Genomic DNA, 13,074 nt, shown 5'->3' with positions numbered 1-13,074 from the left:
TGTGAATTGGGGATACATTTGCACATCTCCAGTCCATGGGGACTTCCCCTGAGTCCAAGGATGCTCTCATAATTATGGCTACAGGTTTGCTTAATTCCTTTGCTGCCTTTCTTATGTTTAACTTCAATAATTTCTCCTCCACTTAGCTCTCAGTTATTACAAAATCATTAAGCATCCTGTTACAGTTTGATAAACTTCATCCCCTTCCTTTTAGAGTTTATATAAGTAAAGAAGTCCTTGCTGTTTTTCTCTGCAGCCTTTGCCAAAGATTTCTCGTAATCTACCTTCGCTTGCCTAATCTTCTTTATGACTTCATTAGACTAGCTTATATCTGCTATAGGCTTCTATGTCGCCTGATAATTTATATGCATCCCATGCATTTTTCTTCTCTGCCACGAGTCATTAGTTCATCTGACATCCATTTAGGCCTAAACCATGAACAATATTTCTAATTGGTACGAAAAGCCCAATAGCTTCCACAATTAATTCCTTGAATGCTTCCCACTTAGAATTTGCAGTTGGAAACATCAGTTGGTCCCACTGTACAGAATTTAAAAACTGTCTAAAAGTAGTTAAAACAAAACTATCCCAAAATTAAGGAAAAAAATATATATATATTGAAAAATTATTCAAATGTACAAAGAGAAGAGAATTATGTACTCTGTATGGTTTTTCTTCTCAGTCATTGCCACAAGTGGCTCTGAAAAGCTAATGGAATATACAAAGTTTCTGCCAGCATCAGTCAAATGACTGGAGACATGTTTGATGTCCAACACTGTGGCTAGAAATAAACTGCACACAACTCAAGCAGCTTCAGCACCACTCAGACATTGGAAAGCCAAGAACAATCTCAGCCCAGCAAATGTCAATGTTGGGTAAAATTAGAAACATGCTAAAATAAATCAAATTATAAATTTAACAAGTCAGTAAAACAGAAGATCATAAATGCATTAGAAATGAATATCACATATTCTAAGTACTGCATACTATTTCTCAGAGAAAAACCATTTCTGCCCTAAAAAAAAAAAAAAAAAATTCATTCTTGAAAAAACATACCACTTCTTAACTTTTGCCAGTCACTACACCCACCTTGGTTAAAACCTGATGGCTCTATTGCCACATCAGCTAAAGATAAAGCAGACTTGTTAGCATCCTACTTTTCTTCTAACTCTGGTACTGATCATTGTAAACCACTTCCTACCATTCCTGGTTTCTCATAAAAAAAAAGTCAGAAAAATTTTGAAGTCTTGATGAGAAGAAAGTGCCAGGTCCTCATGGTATTTCTCCACTTGTTCTCAAAAGCTGTGCTGAGCTGAATCCTGTTCTATGTCACCTTTTTATGGCTTCTTACTGCACTGCTGTTTTTCCTTCTGCATGGAAATTTGCATAAATCCAGCCAGTTCCTAAAAAGGGAGGATCACTCTTTTCAGGAACTTCCTTCCATCCAATACTGTTCCCATTGCACTTCTACTCTTTCTAAAGTAATGGAGAAATCCATTAACTGGCTACTCAAGCCTTGCATCTTATTAGTGATTACCAATGATTCCAAGGCTGATCCTATGGTGATATACTTGCTTATGTTACCTTCAATGGAAAAGGTTTGGTGAAACTCAAGCAGTTGCTCTTGACATTTCAAAGGCTTTTAATTGTGTTTGGCATAAAGGTCTTAATAAGCTTCCATCTTATGGTTTTTGTAACTGGCTGTCCAATTTTCTCTCTGGCCATACAATACAGGTGATGATAGTTGGCTTGGAACTCTGCCTTTCTCTAGTCCAACATAACAATGAGGTAATTTTCCTTGGTGATTTCCATTTTCTAGACAAACAAATTTCCATTTTCTAGACAAACAAACCCTGCTGGTTGAGATGCTGGGGCTTTTGCAATTACTAATGACCACAGATTGTTCATTTACCTACCAGAATATCCTAACTCACAGTCAACATGCTTGATATTTTATCATAAACAACCATTCTAAGTACACGGTCAAGGTGAGTGATCCTCTAGGTACCTCAGACCACAACTCTATGGTCTCTTCTCCACTGGCCATTTCCAACTTTGTATTGTTTGGCATTACAAGAATGCACAGTGGGATGTTCCGCTACATTTCTATTCTTCTTTTCCTTGGTCGAATTACTGTTTCAAATCTGATGTCAACATCTGCTCAGCTTGTGTCAGTGAAATTATTCTTGTAGGGATGAAATCCTTCATTCCACACTCCACTTTAAAATCTCACCCTTGATTTTCCAATAAATGTGCCAAGACTGTTCAAGATAGAATGTTGCATATCACAACTGGCTTGTATCCAAACTTCCAGTTTCATTTTCTGCCTACACCAAAGCTCGTAACAATTGTAAAGCAGTTATTAATCAGTCCAAACTAGATTTAGAACGGGCTAAGAGTAGAAAACTTGTTTCTTGTCCAAATGGTGGTCAAGCATTCTGGTCTCTTGCCAAAGCCTATTGGCCTCAACTTTTGCTCATCTATATTCCCGCCTCCATCAAAACCAGATGGTTCTATTACCACTTAAGCCAAAGATATAGCTGACCTGCTAGCATCTGACTTTTCTTCTAACTCATGTATTGATGATGTTGGTAAACCACCTCCTACAATTCCCAGTGTCATGCATTCAATGCCTCCTTTGGTCTTCCCTCAAAAGGATGTCAGAAGGATTTTGAGCAATACTGATACTAAGAAAGCTGCAGGCCTGATGGTATTTCTCCACTTTTTCTCAAAACCTCAGCTCCTGAGCTTACTCGAATTCTGTGTTGCCTTTTTTACTTTCTTATTCAAGTGTTTCCCCTTCTGCCCAGAAATTTGCTCATATCCAGCCAATTCCTAAAAAGGGTGACAAATCCCTCTCATCCAATTATTGTCCCATTGCATTTCTACTCTTTCTAAGGCAAGAGAGAGAGATTGTTTGGGGATTTATTAGGTGTATCAGTATGTGTGGCCATAGTGCACAAGCAAGAAAGAGAGAGAGAGAATTAACTGCCAACTCAAACTATCTAGAAACCTTCCTGTCTAGAAGGCTGATCAATGATCACCTGTATGCATTCAGTCAGCGTTGATCCACTGGTGATATTCTGGCTTATTATTATCATTAGCTATATGGTGCAAGGAAGCCCGAGGCTTTTGCTGGAGGAGCAAAAAAAAAATAATCCTGAGAGAGAGAGAAGTAGAAGGGAATCACCAAGAAAGAGAAGAATGATGATATCCAGCTCAAGACCCTGGGGTGTGCCAGATGTGAGCCCCTGGGGTTATGTTACCCAACTATGGACAAATTCAATGGCAAAGTTTGGTGAAACTCAAGCAGTTACTCTTGAGATTTCAAAGGCTTTTGATCATGTTTGGCATAAAGGTCTTCTAATTAAGTTTCCATCTTATGGTTTGCCAACTGTTTTTTGTAATTGGATAGTCAGTTTTCGCTGACCCACTGCAGGTAATGGTAGATTGCACTGTCTTCTAACTTCTTCACTAATGCTGGTGTACCCAAAAGTTCAGTTCTTTCTCCCACTCTTTTCCCTCTTGTATATTCATGACCTTCATTAACCAAAAAAACCTATCCACAATTTTGCTGGACAGCACTGGATTTCAACTTCCAGTTTGAGAAACCTTGGCCTACACAAACAGCTTCGAATTATTGAATATCAATTCCTTAAATGCTGATTCTCCAGTGGAGCAAATGTTATTTGGTTTTTTAGGAGCATTAGCAACTAAGGCCATATTGCTCCGGGATATGCAGTGGTCATTCCCTGACCTTGCCACATCCTCCGTATTTAGTGGTGACTGGCTCGAACCCAGGTCTAATCAAGAAGCCTGTGCTATGCGCTGCTGCTCCTTTCCACCTGGCTACGGAAGCACCCAGTGGGGCAAAGATAACTTAATTGATTTCTAAAACTCCGCCCACTCACTGCGTTCCCCCTCCTCTCCTCGCCAGGTGGATGTCAAGTGACACACAGATGGCACTTGGCACAGGGGAGTAGGTAATTTAAAAGGAAATTTCGCGAAAGAAAAGGAACAGCATATCAACAATTTTTAAAAATAAAACAAACAAAAGCTGAAAAGGAAAAATATTCGTGGATCGCAGTATGTCATGAGACATCACAAAAGCGTAGCTGAAATGAAGAAAAAGGAAAGGCAATTTTTAAAAAACCAAGAAACAAAAATTTACATGAAATGCAACCATTGATTCTTCTCGCCCATACGTAACTAGACCATTTCGCGAGCAATAACGATAATTTCTGATGCGAGTGAACACAGAAATGTTTTCTTTTTCTAAATTTTTGGTGGGACTGCCCCCCAATCCCTGTTGCCCCCCCCCCAATTGGAGCTGGGGGGGGGGGAATTTAAGGGTGAATAGAATGAACGAAAAGGAACAGCAAATTAACATTTGGAGGAAAAAAAAAAAAAAACAGAAATGCAAGTTTTTCTATGCTATTTTACGAGCATTAACAATGAGAATGAAGAGAAGGAAAATGAAACGTAATTTTAGGGGAAATTTTACGAAACATACAAAAATGCACGTTTTTTTATGCTATTCTATGAAAAACATAAAAGGACATTTTTCTATGCTATTTTACGAGCATCAACCATGAGAAAGAAGAAAAAGAAAAGGTAATTTTAGGGGAAATTTTACAAAACAGAAATGTACGTTTTTTATGCTATTTCTATGAAAAACAACCAGATTGAACTGAGACAAAGAAAAACCACTAACCTGATCGGACGGGTGTCCTCGTTCATAAACTAAGCTCACAGCTTTTTAAAAAAATTCCCTAGTTAAATCGCTACTGCTGGAATGTTTCCTTCGCCACATATACTCTCCGAGGTAGGAGTCGAACTGATCATTGACTTTGCTTGATGAGAGTTGCCGTTTAATGGCACTCCATGTTTCCCTGATTTTGTTAGTGTTTGCCCTGTTTCCTGTGAAAAATACCTGTGACAAAGGAGATTTCACAGCAGCAAGCAACAGGCACCCACACAAATCAAGAACTGACCAAAATGTGATTATGCAATCGTAATCATACAGTCACAGAGTTAAGTTACTTTATTTTTAAAAAAAATTAATTTATTATTTTTTTTGATTTTTTTTCCTGGGGGCTACCCCCCCCCAGTCTCTGTGGGGGGTCCAGCCACTGAAATTATTCAGCCGAGAAAAATACGAATAACCTTTTTTTTTTTTAATTTTTTTGGCTTCGTAACCCAGAAAAACCCGAGGCCGAACCTCAGCGTGCCTCGTGTTTCCAGTGCCGGTAGGTATATGGCACAGGTGACACGGCTGGCACACAGTGCGTGTCACCTATGCCAGCTGTTTCCGTCTGTTAAGGAGATCACGTGACACTGGGCAGAGTCAGCACCCGTCAAGCACGGCCGTATCGCTAGCAGTCTGGAAGGGGTTACTGTTTCTGAATCTTGACCCTGAATCTTTTTAATGTTCCAACTTCAAACTCACTAAAGTAACCTTTTTTCCTCATTTATTCCTTAGACTTCTTTCTAAAATAAGCTCCTTTCACACTTATTTTCCAAAAATTACAATCTACAGAAATTCACCTCCAAACCCCCCCACCTTTGCTGCTGGATTACTAGACTTTCCTCCCTTGGCTACTGTTTTAAATTGGATAAGTATTTTCCAAAAGCAAGCTAGTCAAACTCCCAATCACTGCAAGGAAAGCAACCCATAGGAGACACTATGCTTGTCAATTGGTGATTCACATCATGCTTTGGAACGATCAGTTGGAGATAGTACTGTATACTAAAAATTAACCATTTATTATTTCAAAGATGCACAAATTGGAAAAGGATGGAGACAATGTAGATAAATCTGTATTCGAGCAGAGGGCTTGTTTATATAAACTTCTGCCTAGTGTTGACGTTAGAGTAGTCTGAATAACTTTGAAAAAATTACTTGAAGAAATAGGCGACTGATGTTTTTCTCCTTGCTGATGCTGTATTAGCACTGCTTCCTTGCTTCATTTTGCCCACAGTGAAAAACACTAGAAAAATACTGTACAAGATCTGGAGTAATGTACTACACTTTTCTCACCTAATTTTAGTTTTAACCCAGCAGTTAATGTATGCCCTGACAGCCTTACAAAATTTACTTAATCTGACTGCGTCACTGGTTGGCAATTTTCCATTGCTGCTTTTAGTACCTTCTAAATAGTAACTATTCACATATGATCTGCTTTTTAAATTAAGTTTGTTTTTTTTTTGCTGTTCATTTTCTATAAACTGAATTGTCCTGTGATGGCACACATTCATATTGTGGATCGGCAGATAAAGCTTAATAAGATAAAAGTTCCTGCATAATCCTTGATCAGGCATCAAGGATTATACGGAACAGTCTCGGATTTCAGTTATTTGCCCTGCATTGCAAACTGTCCTGGATTGGACATGTAGCCTCCATACTTAATGGCAAACATAATGCAAATAATTAGCATTATGATTGTCAGGAACCAATGGTACAACGGAGAGTTTTTTCGATAGTAAAAAAGCTTGGATGCCAACAAAAACACAGCTTACCGTAGAAACGCAGAAAGCAATACTACAAGTTGTTAAATGCAATTTTGCTAATTCTTATGAAGAAATAGCAAATAATGAAGAATTATTAAGCAAAATACACTCAATGGAAAAATACATTTAATTATATCATTTAATTTCTCTTGTTTTTATTGTTAAAAGAAGTATTATTATTTCACAGAAAAATCATAACCTTTTTTCACTAAGCAAAAATGATTGTTATTATTTAGGAGCATTAGCAACTAAGGCCATATTGCTCTGGGGATATGCGGTGGTCATTCCCTGACCTTTCCACATCCTCCATATTTCATGGCTCACGGGCTCGAACCCCGGTCTAATCAAGAAGCATGTACTACGCACTGCTGCTCCTGCCCACCTGGCTACAGAGGCACCAAGCAAAAATGAAAATTGATTAAAAACATGACCCCTTTAATAAGTTTTTTTCTCTTCTAATTACAATTATTTTTCTCAGTTCATATCACATACAACCTTCTGTTCGTTATGTACACGAGGGGTACCATATACTGAATTTCAGCCTTTCTGTGAAAAAAAAAAAAAAAAAAAAATGAATATATATGTGTGCACTATTTTTTGTTTTTAAGAAGTTTGATTTTTTATTTTATAAGTTTAGTTAAAAGGAATCAATGTATTTTGTATGTGACTATTATTATTATTAGCCATACGATGCAAAGAAGCCTGAGACTTATAGCATTAGCTGAGACACACAATGCAAGAAAGCAAGCTTATACAGCATCAGCTAAAAAAAAAAAAAAAATCCTTCTCGTTTCACCCATCCCTCAGCCTAAAATTTATTTAAGCAATCAACTTCCACAACACCAGATGGAAGTCTGTTCCAGCAATCAATCACCCACTGGCTAAAGGCAAACTTCCACACACCTATTCTACATCTGTCTTTCCTCAATTTCAATTTATGCCCCCTTAGGTTCGTAATCTGAACAAGTGGAAGGATCCCATCAGAATTCAGCATGCTCAATCGATTCAAGACCTTATACACCTTAATCAGATCACCTCGCAGGTGTCTAAGTCTCCAGCCGCTGCAATTTGTAGAACTTAGGCCTCTCTTGGTAAGAGGATCCCTTCATTCCCCTAACCAATCTTGTTGCCCTTCTCTGTACATGCTCAAGCAAATCTACATCCTTCCTAAAATGAGGCCTCCAGACCTGTGCACAGTACTCAAGGCATGGCCTGACCACTGCCTTATACAGAGGGACAATCACTTCCTTTTCCCTGCTAGCAAAATTCCTGTATATCATTGACAAAACCCCATGACCCGCCCTGGCAGCCTGTCTGCATTGCTCAGAAAACTTCATATCTGACTGCACAATTACTCCCAGGTCTTAATTTTCTACCACTTTAAGTGCCAACCGGGCTAGCCGGGTGACTAAAGTGCCTGCCTGGCAACCTAAAGGTCGCGGGTTCAAATTCCACCTCGGGCTTGGATCAGAGTAGTGCAAAAACCTTGGGAGGTGCATTATGGCCACAGAAGCCGATGCACCAACAACAAAAAAAAAAAAAAAAAAAAAAAACACTAAGTGTAGTACCACACAATTGATACGTTTCTCTGGGGTTACTTCTACCAATATGCAGTACTTTGCATTTGTCAATGTTAAACTTCAGTTGCCACTTCTCAGCCCATCTGCCCAAATTTTCTAGATCCTGTTGCAGTAGCACACTGCCATTAACAACAACCTTTGTATCATCTGCAAACTTTGACACTAGACCTGATATACCTTCATCAATACCATTGATAAATATACAAAACAACAGTGGACCCAAAACTGAACCCTGTGGGACTCCACTAATAACATTAGTCCACGAAGAGCAGCATCCATTGATTACCACCCTCTGTCTTCTCCCACTCAACCATCCTTTTATCCATTGTAGCAACTTACCCTTAATACCATTCTGCTCCAATTTGTACAATAGTCTTCAATGCGCAACAGTGTCAAAAGCTTTCCTGAAATCCAAATAGATTATATCAAAATTATTTTTTTGCATCCAGTTCCTTTGTAACCACATCATAATACCCAATCAAATTTGTCAGAAAAGACTTTCCCTTAACAAAGTAGAAAGCAATCTCCAAGAAAGAGAATATATTTTTTATATATAAAAAATTTAAAACAATGTTTATAGGAGGGTTGAAAAATAACCCCCTAGATGTAACACATTGGAATGCTAAGGATCTGGTCACTTTAATCTACACAGAACACTTTTTAACTCAAAATGAAGTTACATATTTTTGCTTTTATGTTTGAATTACTACATCAAAAGTTCACCGCTTAATTGCCTAAATTCCTGTGTCTGAGCCATGCAAATTTTCATGTATGCCATGCCATGCTTGAAGGCAATACATAAAGAAAAATATTATTTTTTCTAATATTACATTCCCATGTATTTTTTACATTCATTATTTTTATTTTACTTCTCTCATTAATTTAATTTTATATTTATTAATGTCATATTTACATATGTGAATTAATTAAATATTAATGCAGATAACCCCAGGGGCTCAAATCTGGTGAGTATGGGCTTGGCACACTCAGGGTCCTGAGCTGGATATCACCATTCTTCTCTTTCTTGGTGATTTCCTTCTACTTCTCTCTCTCTCTCTCTCTCTCTCTCTCTCTCTCTGGGTAACTCAAAAATTTTTTTAGCTGGTGCAGCATAAGCCTCAGGCTTTCTTGCACCATATGGCTAATAATAATATGTATATACTTTATAACGTAAGTATAATGCTAATATTTCATGCAATAAATGCTTGTAGATTAATTTTGCAGTGATTAATAGCTTCATGCTTCTAATTTACAGTACATCACGTTTTAAAATTTTAAGCTTAATTAATAAAAATGAATAAACTTTTTATATCATTAAAACTAAAGAGGGAGAAAAGTAAAGCATTTAATTTTTTTTTTAATTACTATTAAGAAAAAAAAGAACAAAAAAAAAAGTATAAAATAAATATACTGAAACATTTTTAATAATCTTTTCTGGGAAATTTTGATGATCAAATAATTATTTAAGAATGTTTATGAATAAAGTATTCTAAAAATTTAATTTCATAAAATTAACTTAAAACAGAAAGGAAAACAGCGTCAGTAAATTTAATTTTAACGTTTTCTGATACCACAGCGATAGGCCTAGTTTTGGAATAAAAGGCACTCACGTTTACCTATCACAATGCCAATATCTATAATTTCAAAATATACACACATAAATAAATAAATATAAGTTTTACATGCATCCCAGAAATTGCTTATATTATAAACGCAGTCATTATATGACAATAAGAAATGATTACAAAGATTTACAAAAAATATTCGCACCATACCTTACAAACGTCACCACTTGGAAAATATGAGAACTTTGAAGAATAATCTCGATCCGACTTCTACACTATTATACCGCCACCTATAGGATAAAAGGATAATATTATTAATGAGTAATCTCTAATGTTCATTTAATCAGAAAAGATAACTTTATCTAGTTTTCAAATATAAAAGTATAATTAATATGAATAACGTTTACAGGGGGGTAGAGAAAAAAATAAAATATTATAATATTGAAATATATTGAAAATTTACAGAATATACAAAATAGCTCACATTATTGTGTCATGTTTAATCATAAAAAATTAATGTTTTCACATTATGCACATAAAGGTCCAGTCTGGGCAAAGAAAATTTTTGGTATATTCATTTTAATTCTTTTTGATTAAATTAGTCCCCCCCCAACTAACTTCTATAGAAGGTCTCTAGCTGGCAAAGCACCCATAAAAATATCATGCTTAACGTCATTTGAGATCTGAGTAAAACAGATGTAAAAAGTGGTGAAACAAGTGAATTTGTTATATTTTGCCCAAAATCATTTTTTAACCTTGTACACATTAGTGAATTCATCAAGATTTGTTTCATGTCACTGACAAAGGAATTATAAGAAACATTTTGCAGTTATAATGACCTTATGTTTGAGACCTATGTGTTATCACCACAGCCTGTCAGGCACTGGAATAGATGGTGATCCCTTTAAAGTAGTAACTTTTTCCTCCTATTAAAACTTTTTAAGCTGTCATTAAGATGTAAGAGCCAACATGTAACTACTAATCATTGTCTGCAACTCTTGAATTGCATACCTGAAGACTGCAATAGTCTTCAGGCATTGGAAGCGAAGTGATATGAGTTGCCAAAAGATAGGAAGTTTCATATACACCACCTTGGCAGGCTTTTTGGAGAGTTAGAACTGCTCTTAATAAAGTTGCTACCTTCTTTGCCATTTCTGACTAGCACAACTATCCTTAGCTGTTGGGCAGCTGAGACTTGAGATACTATAACAGACTGACACTACTTCAGGTTGCAATTTTTCCAAATCATAGGCACTTATATCTCCCTTCACCACTTTATCAATAGTCTGACTAATGTTTATATAATCAAGAAAAACTCAGCTGCCCACATTAATGCCAGAGCATTGATGTGGGCAGCTGAGAGCTTGATGAGTCCCTCAATTTCGATCCTTCGAGGGCATCTACCCTGTGCTTCAAGCTCTCATATAGGCCCATAACAACGCTGAATTGTGGCCTGATTTCCTTACACTCCTTACATCGACAAAGGCACACACACAAAGACATCCCCCATGGCAATAGCATGTCCCGTACCCGATTGTCCACAAACATCAAGCAAGCAGTGCATTTTAAAAGGCTGTGATTCAGAGAGCAACTTCCCCCCTCAGTTGTCCCCTGAGCCACAGCACTCCCATTGGCTTGAGGCTTTTGCTTTGCTGCTCTGGTCCGAGTCATGATTTCAATTTATTTTCAATAAAATTTCAATTTCATCTGTCCTCTAATCCATATTTAGAAAAATGTTGAACTTGGAACACCCAGGATCCTGTTTCTGTCCAGTGGTCTATAAATTTTTCTCCCAGTTTAGCAGTTGCACGCTCAATTTTCTCTTGATAACCCATTAATTTTAATCTTTCTGGATCCTTAATAGATGAATGAGTGGTTTTATCATTAGGCCAAACACAATCCAATGTCACTTGGGCTTTACGATTTAGACCCTCTCCTACAGATGGCTTGTTGTCATCATCACGATATATAAATATTTATATCTTTTCTTCGGAAATGAATTACTTCATCCCCATTCAAGCCAGTTACATCGGTAATTCCTGGAAAAAAGACATTTCCAAAACCCTCACGACCAATAATAAAGTTTTCTACAAAACAGTTGCCATCATCATCAACCAAATCAGCTAGTTCTTCTAAAGGTGGAATATTATAATATCCTGGTCTTTTTAAGATTATGAGTAATGGCCGCATGGTGCAAGAAAGCTTATGCTGCACCAGCCAAAAAAGAAAAAAATTTTTTTTTCTTTTTACCTGCAGGTAAAAAAAAATCTTGAGTACTGCGTACAGGTCTGGAGGCCTCGTTTTAAGAAGGTTTGCAGGTTTGCTTGAGCGTGTACAGAGAAGGCCATCAAGGTTGGTGAGGGGAATGAAGGGATCCTCATACCAAGAGAGGCTTAAGTCTGCAAATTGCAGCGGCTGGAGACTAGGCAAATGCCAAGTGATCTGATTGAGGTGTATAAGGCCTTGAATTGGTTGAGCACACTGAATTTTGATGAGATTCTTCCACTTGCTCAAATTACGAACCTAAGGGGGCATTAATTCAACTTGAGGAAAGACAGTTGTAGAATAGATGTGCGGAAATTTGCCTTTAGCCAGCGGGTAGTTGATTGCTGGAACCAACTTTCATCTGTCATTGTGGAAGTTGACAGCTTAAATAAATTCAAGGAGTAACTGGACAAACGTTTAGAGGGAATGGTTGTGCGAATTTCTTTTTTTTTTTTTTTTTTTTGGCTGATGCTACATAAGGTCACACGCTTGCTTTCTTGCATCACATGCCTCTATTACTATTACTTGGATTTCAGGACGGCTTTTATTCTGTTGCATATAAAAGACTGCTGTACAACTAGAGGAATGTGGCATTAAGGGCGAGTTACTACTATGGATAAAAGGATGGTTATGTGGAAGAAGATAAATTACTTATGAATGGACGCTGTTCTTCATGGACTAATGTTATAGAGCAGTTCCCCAGGATTCAGTGCTAGGTCCATTGTTGTTTTTAATATTTATCAAGGTTTTCAATATTGACCTTTCAATCACTCACACTGCTACGAAGACTTGCAGTAATAATTGTCACATCTATAATATATTGCATTGTACTGCTATAAAAGTTAGGGAAACTACACAAATTTTGAGTATCAATAAATTCTTCAAGTAAAATCCACCTGAAATCAGTTGCGTTGCTGTACTAAAACTGGATTTAGCATTCATATCAGAAGTTATTATTATCTTGGAGAGACCCAGTACATAAAGACCATGTCCAAATAATTTAATAAATGATTAAAGGAAACGGAAGTTGAACAGTATACACCGAAAACAAGTAAAAGGTCATTGCATACATCTTTTTTTGCATAAGCCATACACAATTACAACGTCAATGTTCCTATTTATTACTATACAAACTCTTAAATCTTCAAGTTGAG

At 37.0% G+C, this 13,074-nt stretch overlaps 1 protein-coding gene and 1 non-coding gene across 2 annotated transcripts in view; both read right to left on the bottom strand.

Moving 5' to 3' along the window:
- Window positions 1–9,941, bottom strand: part of LOC150077851 (large ribosomal subunit protein uL10-like) — a 54,111-nt gene extending 44,170 nt beyond the window's left edge. The window contains exon 1 of the mRNA XM_090385562.1: window positions 9,866–9,941. The gene's annotated coding sequence lies outside the window, so the exon portion shown is untranslated. The remainder of the gene's footprint in view (window positions 1–9,865) is intronic.
- Window positions 653–875, bottom strand: LOC150077852 (small nucleolar RNA SNORA73 family). Its single transcript, XR_016547661.1, has one exon. It is a non-coding gene; the product is annotated as a small nucleolar RNA SNORA73 family (small nucleolar RNA).
- Window positions 9,942–13,074: the final 3,133 nt, after the last annotated feature.

Source organism: Mastigoproctus giganteus, chromosome 11 (assembly GCF_048544385.1).
Source record: "Mastigoproctus giganteus isolate SK-2022 chromosome 11, ASM4854438v1, whole genome shotgun sequence".
In the NCBI taxonomy this organism is placed as follows: Eukaryota; Metazoa; Arthropoda; class Arachnida; order Uropygi; family Thelyphonidae; genus Mastigoproctus; species Mastigoproctus giganteus.
This window is presented reverse-complemented; position numbering and strand designations above follow the sequence as displayed.